General features: G+C 36.4%; 1 long non-coding RNA gene across 1 annotated transcript; it reads left to right on the top strand.

Moving 5' to 3' along the window:
* Positions 1-218: 218 nt before the first annotated feature.
* LOC135734362 (uncharacterized) lies at positions 219-1,469 on the top strand. Its single transcript, XR_010527299.2, has 4 exons — positions 219-817; positions 903-1,036; positions 1,119-1,222; positions 1,333-1,469. It is a non-coding gene; the product is annotated as an uncharacterized lncRNA (long non-coding RNA).
* Positions 1,470-14,915: the final 13,446 nt, after the last annotated feature.

The following is a 14,915-nucleotide window of genomic DNA, read 5'->3' as shown; positions in this document are numbered from 1 at the left end:
GCGAGGGCAAAATAGCACTTTATGGACTTACACAGAGGACATCATGTTTAATACGGTTCCGGAAAAATCCAGTCAGAAGTTGTTCACGGAGTTTTCACAATAACTGCTTCTCATGAACCGAAGCTGGATTTGCGCGAAGTCTCCTCTTGAAAGTTGGATTACTGTGCACTTATGGATCACAGGCTGTAAGTATTCACGTTTATTATTTGCCTTTTACTGTACATTACGTAACCGGTAACCGGAGATTAACATAATGTGCGTGTAGAGCTAAGCTTGCAAGCTAATTGTTTTGTGTTGTAATACTGTATTTCATAAACAACGTACCATATTTACACACGTGTATGTTGAATTATGCAGACTATCGTTTTTTTATCTATGTTGGTTTAGACATGTTTACAAACTTGCTAAGTTGCTAAGCTAAATACAAATACAAATACCAGCTAAACTGTTACCGGTAAAATTTGTTCTCATGATCAAACTCAAGAAACTCTAAGTACAGATGATTTGTTTAAAGTTATATGTATTTTACTGTTGTATTTACTTGAAGCTTTCTTAGATTTTGAAACGAAGTAAACACGTAATGTGTGTTGCTAATGTTGGGCCATGTAATATGTAATACATTAACGTTTTAATGAATAGTCTAACGAGTTATAGTCGTTGTACTCTATTGTTATAATGTCTTTTTGACTGAATACATGTTTGTTTTATTTGTCTATATCCTAGATTCGCAGCTGGACACATCCTTCTACACTGTATGCAAACATGCAACATCATTACACACAGTACAAGGAGTCTGACTGGCATATGAGGAGCAAAGGTGTGTAACACATATGATGTATTTAGCTAGTGAAACCACTACCAGTCTTAGATGTATAAAGTTTTTTTTCTCTGCATAATAATAGGAACCCAGGCAGTAGCATCGTTTCACAATGTTTCCATCACCATCATCAGTGGATGCCTTTGCCGTCCGTAGCCTGAGATTTCAGATTTGCAGCAAAAAAAAATTTATTTTCTCATTTATTGGAATGCTGTGCAGGTATTTAAGTATTTTAGTAACTGTGTTAAATAAAGTAGTATTTACTTTTACAATAAATTAATTGCTTGTTTATATTTTACAGGTATTTGTACCTTGCAGCCATCCATTACAATGTCACCAAGCCGTAACAAAAGCAGGAGAGGGAAAGTACAAGGCTATGTTCCCAAAACACACAAGTGACATACCGTAAGCAGTAATGTTTTATTTCAAATGCATTCATAATTAAAAACTTAATGTATGAAGCAGGGAAATAAATTATCAAAACAAAAGATTTATTGACTGCAATATTTCTACAGTTATGTGGAGGATGTGATCAGGCTGGTGTTTGATGAGGTATTTGAAGATAAGCTGAAGGAAACCCCGATTCCAATGGACCTGGCATCACAGTTTGAGAGACCTTCAAAGGAGGACGTGATTGCATGCCATCTTCAGTGCAGGGGTCGTCGAAAGCCAAAATTGTGACCGATCTGATCAGGAAGCTCCAAGCGTATCTGGAGAACAACACACGACAGGATGATAACCTTATAGTGTCGTCTTAGAGGCACACAAGGCAAGTCTGAGTATTATTTCTCTACTAGCTCCCCCTAGTGTCTGGGAGTAAATGCGTTCTATATCTAAGACTATACGAGACTGAAGGACACCGGGTCGGATACAGCGAACTTGCAAGTGGGGTATTCTTCCTACAGACGGTAGGGGCGGGCGAGAGAGTCTTCATTCGTCATGTAATGAGTCATTTAACCATATACCGACTTACGAAGATGATTTATTAACATAAAAATGCTGCCTTGTGTCCCTTTAAATAGCACCAGCTGACAAAGCTTTGATATGCCATTTATCTGAATAGATAGCTGTAAGAAATGAATTGAACAATTTTTGAAACAAGAGCACAATATGGTTACTAAAGTATGTTTATTTGTATATTGTTTAACATTTAAATATATATTTGTAATAAATAAAAAAAACTTTTGACTGACTATAATATTTTCTTTAAAGTTGCATCTTTTGTTCTTTTGGGTACTTTGTTACTATAATGATACTTTAGTGTTATTGGTTTAAAAATGTAATAAAACTTACTCTAGTCCTGCACCTCAAAGGCTTATAGTCGGTACAATAAATGTTCTGTGTGTAGGGATTTAGACAATTTGTGCAAAACCTGGATGATGAATCACGCAGGTAAGAGGCCCTGGAACATGTTGCATTCTCCTTAAAACCTAGTAAGTAAAAACATAGCACAGTCTTTCATAATAAAGTTTACCATAGTAAAATAATGTAGAACTAACATTCATTTCAATTAATACTTTCTTTGTGCTACATTTGGTGTTTCCATATAGTTTGCACAGTAAAATAGTATGTAAGCAGTATTTTATAATTAAGTTTACTATAGTAAAATAATGTAGAAATTACCAAGTGAAATCGTTTTATAATCATTTTAACAAATACTTTATATGTGCTACATTTGGTGTTTCCATATAGTTTGCACAGTAATAGAGTATGTAAGCAGTCTTTTATAATAAATTTTACTAGAGTAAAATAATGTAGAAATTACCAAGTGAAATCGTTTTATAATCATTTCAACAAATACTTTCTATGTGCTACATTTGGTGTTTCCATATAGTTATGTAGTACGTTATAATTACCTTTTGGATGTCTTTGCAACACATTTTCGTCTTCGTTTAGCATTCTGGCAGAGCTAAGGACACCTAAAAAAGTTAAATCCAATCGCGTTCATTGACGGAGATCGTTTATATCGTAACGGCCGTCTGAACTCTCTGGATCGAGCTCGAAGTGGTAAGGCAGTACAGACACTATCGTTTATAGAGAAATATAACGCTTGTTTACGTTGCCTCTGAGGCTGTGACTCTCAGTCAGAATCTGTGTCAACCCACGCGTAGTCAGGGGCGTAACCTTTCAAACACACGCTGAACCCAGCTGACCAATAACAGTTGAGTAGTCATCTGACCAATCCGATTACACTAGACATTTTGGGAGGCGGAGACAGGAACTAAACCGAGCGTTTTCCAGACAGTGGAAAATTTGTGAGGTATGTAAGCAATTTATAAGACTCACAATGCATTAGTTCAAGTTTTAATAACATGTATGTACTATGGGATATTGCAATAACGTGCTAACGTGCCAATTTATTAGCATAATTGGTGCTCTTTAAATCTTTTACTGCAATACTACTTCTAAGCAAACACTTTAATCATTATTAATAACAATCTGTTAGGGAGGAAAACACACACACACACACACACAAAGAACAAGCACAGGAGATTCTGTTCTTCAAGGTTGAGCTGCCATGCCCCCATTAGGTTATTCTGTATGCAACCTTTATTTCATTGGTTAATACACATTTTCAAAGACAACATCTTATATTTATTACATCAATTATTCAATGATTAATACTGATTAAGTAAGAAATACATTGCATATTTTATCCTGTAAATATTAAAACATTGGTTAATAACATGGATGTCTGTTTGCTTTTCTCCCTCAGGCCTCGCTCTTATCTTGACCAATACCAGCTGTACATTCCAAGCTAATCCAACCGAAACCATGGCCTTGCAGCTTTTGCACACACAAGCTCCTCCCTCTCAGTAACTTTCCACTCTCTTAGACAAACACAAACAATCTTTTACTTCAGCATGCTATAATGATTATTGAAAACACTTCTAAGTAAACTATTTACAAACATATAACCTTAAAATCCCACACTGGCCAGGATTTTGGTAAGCTTTCTCTAGGACACCGTAATATATATTGGTAAATACTTTGTTATGTTTTGTTTGCTGAAGTGTATAGGGCCCAAATATGACAACATGTCTCTCACAGTTTCTAGTCATGGGTCAGACATAAGGCTCTGTCTCTGCCATTCATTTGTGCCCCGTCCATCCGGGAGCACATTACAAGATTGATGTTGTGGTTTTCCTTTTCCTCAAATGAAACAATCTTCAGTCTTAGGTTTTGATTTCAAGAGATAGACTTTTATTTTCCGGACAAAATAAGAAGCCGAGGCCGCCCTGGTGAATCCCCCCAGAACCAGAGTGAAGTTCTGGGAGGATTCTCCAAATCAGTCTGACCCTCTGAGCCAGGTTTGGTAAATATATATGGTCTTTGTTCCCTCCCCTCATAGTTAAAACAATATGTTTCTGTTCAGGCAAGACCCACATGACATCCCTCAGACCAGTGTCTTCTTCCCATGACCTATTTGACCCTTGGCTATTTGCTAATACTAAAACCCTTTGTGCCCTGAAACATGAGTACAGACAGCTGTTCCACACAGATGGGTTTTACAACTCCTAACACAGGTGGCTTTTTAAAACACCTACCACATAAGGCACCACACAGATGGCTTTTATAAGGCATAGTAAACTACTTCATACTATAAGGCATAGTTGGATTATAATGGTAAACTCATGATGCTCATTTAAAGATTAAAATAAACTACTTCATAATCCCCGCTCTGAGGCTTACCTAGCCTCAGTTTTCCTGTTTATTTATTTTAATCCGGAGTGCTGTTTCATAATTCAGTATCTCCCTTATTACTATCTTGTGGCTAAAGAAAGTCACTATACATTACCAATTACCCAATTATGCCACAGCACTTCGAACTATGGACATTAAGAACAAACTTCTTTCCATTCTCATTTTGTCTTGAATGTAAAAGTAAAAGAACTTAAGCCCTAAACAGTTTGTGCGCAATTGGTTCTGCGCTTACAGTTATCATTATAGCTATGTATAATATAATAAAATAAAGTATAAGTAACCAAAATAAAAACAAAGAAACCCAAAAAGCAAATAAAACAAAAATTACTAAAAATAAAAACCAAAAGTAAATCATTCATAATACGAAATATTTGTTTCAATACAAATACAGCTTATTCCTTTTCTTCATCATCATGATTATCATCGTCAGTACCACAATATTATCTACCAGTTGCAATTCAATACTGTTTTTGTTGATTTCAAATGTTTACATCATCCTAATATTTTAACTTCCATTTGGTTTTCTAACCAGACACCTACACCTCATTTACCCACTAACCTCTAATTAAAATTCAGTATATGTTCAGTATAAATTCAGTATTTCTAATGGCTGCATCTAGTTGTTATCCTAAGTTAAATTAATGCCGTATTTGTAAACTTAATAATCTACTTTTTGATTGTAGTACTGTACATAATTTATTTATCCTGTATTTTTATTCTGACAACACTTTATTAACTTCCTTATTTAGCTTAATCCTATCCCTTTATCCAATTTGGTACCCATTTGGTTGATCAACAGAATCTACATATAATTTATGATTAATTGTTTTGTTCATCCTTTTATAAGGATTCTAAATAGCCTTTCTTTTGTAATGATTTCCTGTCTCCATCATATTTAATAACCTTTTTCTCTCCCTCCTAATGATAACGAGGTCAAATATTTTCTTTTTCTACAAATCCAAAATAATTCTCCAATCGATATATTTGATCTTCAAATACCTTCATTGTATATGTTGCTCTGATTTGATTATAATATTCTTCTATTAGCATTTCTCTACTCACCTTACACCTTAAGCTAGACTCTTTGATGTCTTCATAATATATCTAGTGTTTTATAGTTGATTCGTTCAAGATTCCTGTTATAAAGCATTTCATATTGACTTTTCTCAAGTCTATAATTCCATAAGGTTTACATTTTCTTTTACTGTATCATTCTGAAATTTCTATCCTTCCTTTTCCTATTTTCAATGTTTTGTTAATATACCATTGACACCAATTTCCAAATGGTGGCCTGCAAAATGTATTTTTAAACTCAGATTTTCCCAGATGACCTTAAATATTATCAAGATGAGTTGACCTTAACTTTTTCTCTTAATCCATAAGAATTCTTGTTGAATTTATCACCCTATTTATGTGGACTTGAAGATGTTATTGCATTATTGAAATCTGGTTTAGTTTAGATCATAAAAAGCAACTTTGCAAATATATTTCCTTAACTGTAAATATTCCCCATTTGTATCATTGTTATCTTTGGGATGTTTCCCATAAAATGTCCACCTTATGTTCTCTGTTCAATGTCTCTGTGTTTTCAGTCTTTTTTTTAGATTCTGTTCCTTTGATATTGTTGCAGATCTTTCACTGGGCCTCGTTTAAGGCAAAAGTCCATCGCCAGGCAGTTTAATTGACTGTAGCAATGCAAATCTTCTGTAGTAATCGGCTTCATTCTTTAATTGACTGTAGCAATGCAAACTTCTGTAGTAATCAGCTTCGTTCTTTTCAATTCAATTTCTTTTGACAATTTCTCTTTTTCACTTCTTCCTCTCGGTGCTCAAAACTTTGCTCTCCATCCGTCGGTATACTTGAATCGCTTTTACTTTGATTTGGTTTTGATGTTTCTTCTTTCATATCATGGCATTCTTTCTCCTTCTCTCCTTCCTACGAGCTCTGATGCATTGGTTGCTCCTCCCACTTGGACATTCTGGGGTTGCTCTTATCCTTCTGTCTCCCCCAGTTTAGGCCCCTGTGGCCGTGTTATGGCTTCTCCGATCTGTCGACTCTCAGATAAGCAAGATCATCTCGCACAATGAGGCATGTTGTCTTATCTCCTCCTCCTCCTGCTCCTTTTATTTTCTGTACACAAATAGCTCAATAGACAGACAATTAGTCTCTTTATATAACACTTAACTCCATATTTCCTCAATACACATAGGTCGATCTGCGAATATTTGTGTACTTTTGTTAGTTTACATGCTCATTAATACAAGGTGAAACATCAATTCTGTTAAGATTAGTATTTTAACACATTTTCTTGAGTATGGCTTTGATGATATTTCCTTTTCTATACCTTTTTATCTACCATCCCTTGTGATTATAGATGAGTCAAATTTTTCTTCACTCTTATCCGTCAAATCAGTTTTTTCCTTCTAATCACAACTCAAAATCTTCATTCTTATCACGAAACAAATACTACATTTTTATTCCACTTATTCACCCCATGTACATCTATGATAATAATATTTATGACTGAGATTTTTCACTTCAAGCTAAACAGATCTCCTGACACTCTGAGGCCCTTTTTATCTTCCACATCTGTTTGCCCGTGCCGGCAACATCAACTGTTTTCCTGTGAGCCTATTATTCAATGACAACCAATCACTTGATCAACCATTTAGCGTTAATCAACCAGACTAACTTTTCAGCATGTTGGAATGGCGGTTCATCCATTCTATACCTGTATAATGTTTTTTCCTCATAAGTAAATACCTAAATGCAAGTATCTATTTCTTATCCAAATCAGAATTCACAGTAAAAATGTTTATCAAATGGAGAAACACTTGTCAGCAAAGTATGTAGTTTTTGGAACATCAATCTTTTCTTGTCATTAATTGCTCTTAAATCGTAGACTAGATACAATTTAGATTTATTTGCTTGAAATGCTAAGTTTGTTACAATCATTTGTTATTTCTTTTCTCTATCAGGGTTCCTACAGGTTTCTTCAAGTTAAATTCAAGTCTTTTTAAGACCTTTTTAAGACCATTTATATAAAAAATTAATACCCATTTCACGTCCCTACCAGCAAAGAAAAACTAAAATACTTAAACTTGTGTTCATTTATTTTTCCGATGTGAAATGGGTAAAAAGATGATAAGCCAAGCAAGTGTGAAAAAAATTTTTCAGTAGGCCACAAGAAAGTTTGCCAAACAATGTTAAGTTGTTAAGGAATTTCTGAGATTTTCTTTGATTTTTCCCACTTCTCCTTTGCCTTTTGCTGTGTTGTGTTGCAGTCTATGATTGTGGTGATCTTCATTTACTGAAGGTATCACGTGTTCGCAGTATTTTGTACTGTGACCCGGGACTGTGTTGCGTTCTCAATTATTGGATCCGCCACTCTTTATTTATACTACTTTATTAAACAAACAGAGATGCAAACACATGTATGTTCAAAAAAGAGAAAGGTAATCTAAGCCCTCACACCCAGGCAAATATCCAGATACTTAGGCTACATTGCCACAGACCCCTGCCATCCCTACCAACCTAGGTATATACTGTAGAGAAAAATGAAATTCGAAAATCAAAAGACGCCGACATTAATTTGGAATATTCAATTTCATTTTTTATGTTAAACCAAAACTCTTATTGAACTATCTAGCACTTCTTCTTGCTTTACTCCTTCTTCCTCTTCTTCCTGGCCACCTCCTGCAACGTAACCAGGGCCTTCCATCTGGCTGCATTCATTTATATTAATTTCACATTATATTTCATAAATCCAACCATAAATGAACAAAGCTGACAATGTTTGTCAAAGCATCACAAAACACTTTACTGTTTTTGCACTGACATATGAAGCAATACTTGTGTAGATGACCCCTTTTATCAAACTCTTTTGAATACAATAATATGTATAGTATATTAATGATAGAAAGTGCAGGTCTAGAGATTATAAATGTAATCGGTGTGTTATGGTTTATGTAGTTTTCTTTCCTTTTTTAGATAGAGCAGAAGCAGTAAAAGTGCCTCTTTTAATTCCTCTCTTGCAGATTAAAAGAGCTTAATCCACTTATTATTTTAGATTCAAAAGTCTACTTGCTGTCCCAGTGACTGGTGACTTTATATTAGAGTTTTGCGTTTTTTATATCTAGAGTCAGCTTGAGCTTTGCTCGTGCAATGGGCTTAATTAACATTCACATTGCTTTTTTGCTAACATCTTTGTGATCTTTGAGCAAACTTTTTAGATATAAAAAGATGGTTCATTAATAATTATATTATTAAACAAAGGGACGGAGAAAGAAAGTGCAGCGCGTGGTCGTGACTTTCAAACCAAGCCAGTTGTTATCGCAATAGAAACGGAGGCACGCAGCTTGAAACTGAACGTGAACATTAGCGCTGACTGACTCTGATCACGGCCGTTTTCCTATCGACTCGGGTTTTACACATAATGTTAATCGGACCCGGTCCTCCGTGAAAACCTCTATGCATACAACTCTGCTCAAGTTCAGAAACATGTTACGCTGAACTCGCTTCATGTCGCACCCAATTCATCGAGAAACAGCGAGCACGTGAACGTACAGCAGACTCATCGGTAGAGACACGATGTGCTCGCAACCAAAATGCCATTAATAATAAAAAGGCGCAGGCGCTGAAAAGCGATGTGTTTGCATCCCTGATTTAATCAAAATGTGGTTGACAAAGAAACTTTTAAGGAAAAATACAATATGGAGAAGTTACATACAGCACAATTTTTAAGACCCAGACATCAAAATTTAAGACTTTTTTAAGTCTTTTTAAGGTATTATTTCCAAATTCATAAATTCAATGCTTTTAAGGCTTTTTAAGACCCCGCGGGAACCCTGTCTATTCTCACAGCTTTTTCTTGTTTACCTATGGTGTAATTTGAATTTATTTATTTTATTTTCCTTTCTGCCATAGCTGTTCTATGCCATTTATATTTGCTTTTTAGCTTAGTACCATCATTGGAGTTCTAACTTCTTCTGTAGAATACCAAATTTAAAAACCCCAAATTTTCATTATGCATTTCTTCCTGTCAGATTAATAGGTGTCTGATTTGATTTCAGAAAAGGTAGTCACACCTACCAACATAAGTTCTTAATCAGCCTTTAATTTTGTCTAGCTGATTTTCTCATAAAGATTGTCTGTGTCCCTATAGTATCAAGGTCTTTACTAAACATTGAACGGCTGTTTACTCTTTCCCCTTTTTCACTCAACGGCTTGTATGAAGATGGAAAGTTCAGTGTCCAGTTTTTCTCTTGTCTCCAAGCAAATTATTGTCTTTGTGAGTCTCCTTCTGGACTCCACTCAGTCTTTTTGGTGTTTCATCCTTGTAATTGTCTCTGACCATATGCAGTGCCCCCTTCACTGCTTGAGTTCAATTATAGTCCCATTCAAATAGAATGTGTTCTCAGTCCAGTTTATGAGTTACTCCTCTCTTTGCAACTCCAACACCTTGATGTCACACACAGTTTTTCATTGTCTGTTTCTTGCCAGCTTTTTAGTCACTTTCTTGAATGTCAAAGGATGAGAGCTTTCAGCCTTTCAAGGTTTAACTTAACCCATTGCAAAATATTGCCTTTCAAATTTAAAATAAAATTTATTTTGTGACCACCTTCCATCATCAGATGAAGACTCCTCTTCATTTTGTTAAATCTTTTTTCTTTATATAATTTATCTGTGTCATTCACCTTTTAATAATTTTTCTGTCCTTTTTAATTTTTCATCTTTATTTCCACCTTTAATAACTTGGTCTCTACTCTTTTTTTTCTAATTTGTTATTTCTCTTTCAAAGCTTCACCTCTGTTTTTCTGCTAGATTTTGCTTAATCCCACAATTCCCCTCGAGCAATGAGAGTTGACCTTTACAGATCAAATCTGGTGACCGTTTGTTTTCCCCTCCCTTTCTTTCTCTCTCTTTCTCTCTCTCCCTTTGAGCATTTCTTTGTCTGTTAATTATCTCCTCTTATCTTTAATTTAGTTTATATTTTTATTTAGTTATATTTCTTCTCACACAATGCCACATCAAATGTTTCCTCATTTGAACATCCAATTATTCTATTTTCTAATTCTCCACACAACAGTTGTTCAATCCATATTTTTCCATTAATCTGACTGCCATAATATTTTCTTTGCAATATAACAAACCTTATATTTTATAATTATTTCTCATTTTAACCACTTCACAATCTTATTGTTTTTTATTTGTCCAATTTATCTACTCTCCAAATAATTACTCAGATTCCCAATGTGTCCTTAAAACAAGATTCTTTCAAATAATGTTAAACTCCATCACACACTTTTGTGCTTTTCTGGGCAAGCTATACTTTTCCTATCGAGCACACTCATTTATTTGAATCAATCATTTAAATTAGTTATTCAGATATTAGAAGTACCTGCGTACTTTACTATAAAAATTTATATTTGTGGCTACAATAACTCCACAATACCTTCCAATATCATATTTATTACCGAGCATTTATAACTGTCTCTTATCCTTACTCATATTCTTCAGTTCATCTTTCCATTACACTTCAGTCGACATGGAAAAGATTCACTTACACAATTTACCAATCCAACATGACAAATAAAACAAAAACAATATCTCTCATCAGCCCGGGCGTTTTAAAACAACAAGACAAATAACACATAGACCGTACCTAACCTACAGGATTTGAGTACTCTTCTCTCCGAACCCCAACGTGTCTGCCCCGACACGGTAACACTCAGGTTCCTCAAGACTCTTTCGTGAAACTTCTTAGGCGTCTTCTCAACTTAACATTAAATCTTCATCAAAGCCAATCAACAACAAAACTAAAACTCATTCACACAATAAACCATAATCTGTCCTAGCACACATTTCTTTTTGAAAATGAAACCCTTTATTCTTATCATTTAATCTAGTAATCTTTAATATCCCCTTTTTATTCTTCCATTTGGAAGAGCATTTGTGATTTGACCACCACGAGCCATCTCAGTTGAACAATACAATCTTTAAACAAGCAAAATTGATTGCATTGCCCATCGAGAAAGCTGGCTGTGTTCTCAGGTTCTGTGCTCTTTTTGATGTCCCATCTGGTGTCAATTGTTTTGACCCAACCTTAAATTTCAAATGTATGCTTGATAACCTATAAACCAAATTGTTATCCAAACCATTTTCAGTAATATCTAATTAGCATTTATATCAAACCCTTTATTTTTTTAGGGCTCTCTTTTATTTATTTATTTTTTTAGGGCTCATTCTTCCACACTCTAACACAGTAGTTATTCACCCTACACTCACAGGATACACCCCCCTTAACAGCCCAACTGCCCAAGGGAAAGTCTCTCCCTGCTTACCAGATTCACGTTCACATTTCTCTCACTAACTCACACACTGCACCTGCATACACACTCAAAATTCAAACACACAGAGTACATATATTTTCATACATAAAACCTTGTATGCCACCTCTTGATATCACCTTATATACCCAAATCAAATGACCATTACACCTCCATCAACACGGTCGTTAACTAAAACAATAAAATATACCACTTTTACACGGTATACTGTCAATATCGATAAACACTTCCAACCACACGACATTGACCTCTATACCATGCACCTCCGACCACTGGTATAGACTTCTGTATCATACACTTCCACCGACAGATACAGGTAACTCTTACGCGTTCTCTTCACTTAAAATCTGTTTCAATTCACCGTGCTCATCAAAGCCAAAGTAACTTAATACAGATTCATGCATGCATGCCTTAGTTAGATTGTACCCCTGAAATCAAAACCCAGTTCACATATATGGTTCTTAAATTTAGAAGAGCTTAAATTTCTCACCACTTGGAGCAAATTCTGGCCAACAACACAAACCTAATTAATAAGCAAAAAGTGCTTACCTTATGGCCATATGCTGTTTGTGTTGCTCGTCAGGTTCGCCCAGGTGGTGTGACTGTCCAGCTCTTTTCGATCCCGGGTTTCGGCACCAAATGTTGTGGTTTTCCTTTTCCTCAAATGAAACAATCTTCAGTCTTAGGTTTTGATTTCAAGAGATTATTTCCCGGACAAAATAAGAAGCCGAGGCCGCCCTGGTGAATCCCCCCAGAACCAGAGTGAAGTTCTGGGAGGATTCTCCAAATCAGTCTGACCCTCTGAGCCAGGTTTGGTAAATATATATGGTCTTTGTTCCCTCCCCTCATAGTTAAAACAATATGTTTCTGTTCAGGCAAGACCCACATGACATCCCTCAGACCAGTGTCTTCTTCCCATGACCTATTTGACCCTTGGCTATTTGCTAATACTAAAACCCTTTGTGCCCTGAAACATGAGTACAGACAGCTGTTCCACACAGATGGCTTTTACAACTCCTAACACAGGTGGCTTTTTAAAACACCTACCACATAAGGCACCACACAGATGGCTTTTATAAGGCATAGTAAACTACTTCATACTATAAGGCATAGTTGGATTATAATGGTAAACTCATGATGCACATTTAAAGATTAAAATAAACTACTTCATTGACAGGTCATCGTAATTTCAAGGTCCCTATCAAACATTAACTGGTGCGTTGGAGGAATACAGAAATGCATGTGAAACAGACTGATTAGCAATTGTGGTTGGTAAATGTTTTGTTAATGGCCACTTTCCAATTTCACCAGAGAAACCCATCACACCCACTGTTTTATTACTTAGATCTTTTAGCTGTATGGTACCTTTAGTAACAGTGGAATATGTAGCTCCAGTGTCTACCAGAGCTTTTAGTGGTGTGTTATACACCACTATGTCCATGAGAGGCTCAGCCATTCCTCTCATGGTGGTTCCCTGTGTGCCTCGTCATTCCTCCACACCACTACCCTGGCCCCATGTTGGGTGCACAGGCGCCATCCAATCAGGCAGTGATGGGTTGTGTGACGCTGATGGTCCCCTGCCAAAACCACCATTTCCACGTCCGCCACCTCCTCTGTTGGGACCCCATCCCCTTGCAATTGGTGCGTTAAATGGATGTCTTACACCGGAATAATGAGGCTGTGGGCCGCTACTAGGGCATGTTCGCGCCCAATGACCTTCCTGTCCACACAGAAAACATGTATTACCTCCAATGCCTCCATATCCCCCTCTGCCTCTTGGGCCTCCCCTATTCTGTTGGTTATATCCCTCCCATGGGTTCCCTCTATAGGTTGGGCTTATGTATGGATCTATGGGATGATTGGGTTATTGGGCGTTATCTGGGACATTAGTTGTCATAGGCACTGGTGTTGGTTGGGCCTGCTTGGGCATTTTTTTTTTTTTTTTTTTTTTTTAAGTTCTTTATTTCATCAAATTCAACATCTAGTTCACCACTGTGTACTGTTAACACCGGCTGTTGCTTTGAGATTGAGACAGACTTTTCCTCATAAGGAGGAGTTGTTTGCAGTGAGGGGTATAGTGACTTCACTTGAGGAGGAGCCATGGGAGGAGCTGTGGGCGTCACACTTGAGTCTGGCTGACTGTTTCCTTGTTCAACTTCAGTGCAGTGAGGGGTATAGTGACTTCACTTGAGGAGGAGCTGTGGGCGTCACACTTGAGTCTGGCTGACTGTTTCCTTGTTCAACTTCCTTTTACTTTGCAGCTGCACCACTGTCAACTTCCCCTTTTTTATTTGATTTAATAGCCTGCATGGAGCAGCAACCAGAGCTAATCTTGTCCAAATTCTCAACTCTTTCTCTAAGCTTGTCACATTTGGCCCTTACCAAACCACTTTTTCCTTCTGCTTTTACAATCTTAATTTTGTTTACCAGTCTATGTTCCATGGCAAAAAGAATAGGCGTGAGAGGAACTCTCTTTTTCTCCTCTGCCTCCCAACAGTTTTCTTCTCTCAACGTGTTCCACGCTAATGCAACCTCTTTTTGTCTTTTCTTAACATCTTTAAGATCGGTTTGGGCCACCATTAATTTAACTATTTTTTGCCATTGCACATACACTGGTGGACACCCATATTCATTACACTCTTTCTGAAATTCAGCCATGATTTATCTCAATTCCAACCCGCAATACAAACACAATACAACTTTCACAGAAATGTCACGAAAATAACAGCAATATATCAACAATTCAATTCACATTAAGACGTCACTTGTCTTTTCCAGTATTTGTGGACCTTTCATCCACGGGCCTTTCACCCCCTACGGCTACAACCGAGTCGGTATTTTATAATACCTAATGTATTAAAGGACTCCTCAAACTTTTTTAATGAATTCTGTTAACTTACACCGCCATTAACAGTATTTGTGGACCTTTCATCCACGGGCCTAGCACCCCCTACGGCTACAACCGAGTCGGTATTTTATAACGCCCAATGCGTTAAAGGAATCCTCAACCTTATATTTAATAACAAAATTCAATGATTTCAAAA

The sequence above is a fragment of the Paramisgurnus dabryanus genome, chromosome 7, assembly GCF_030506205.2.
Source record: "Paramisgurnus dabryanus chromosome 7, PD_genome_1.1, whole genome shotgun sequence".
NCBI classification, from domain to species: domain Eukaryota; kingdom Metazoa; phylum Chordata; class Actinopteri; order Cypriniformes; family Cobitidae; genus Paramisgurnus; species Paramisgurnus dabryanus.
This window is presented reverse-complemented; position numbering and strand designations above follow the sequence as displayed.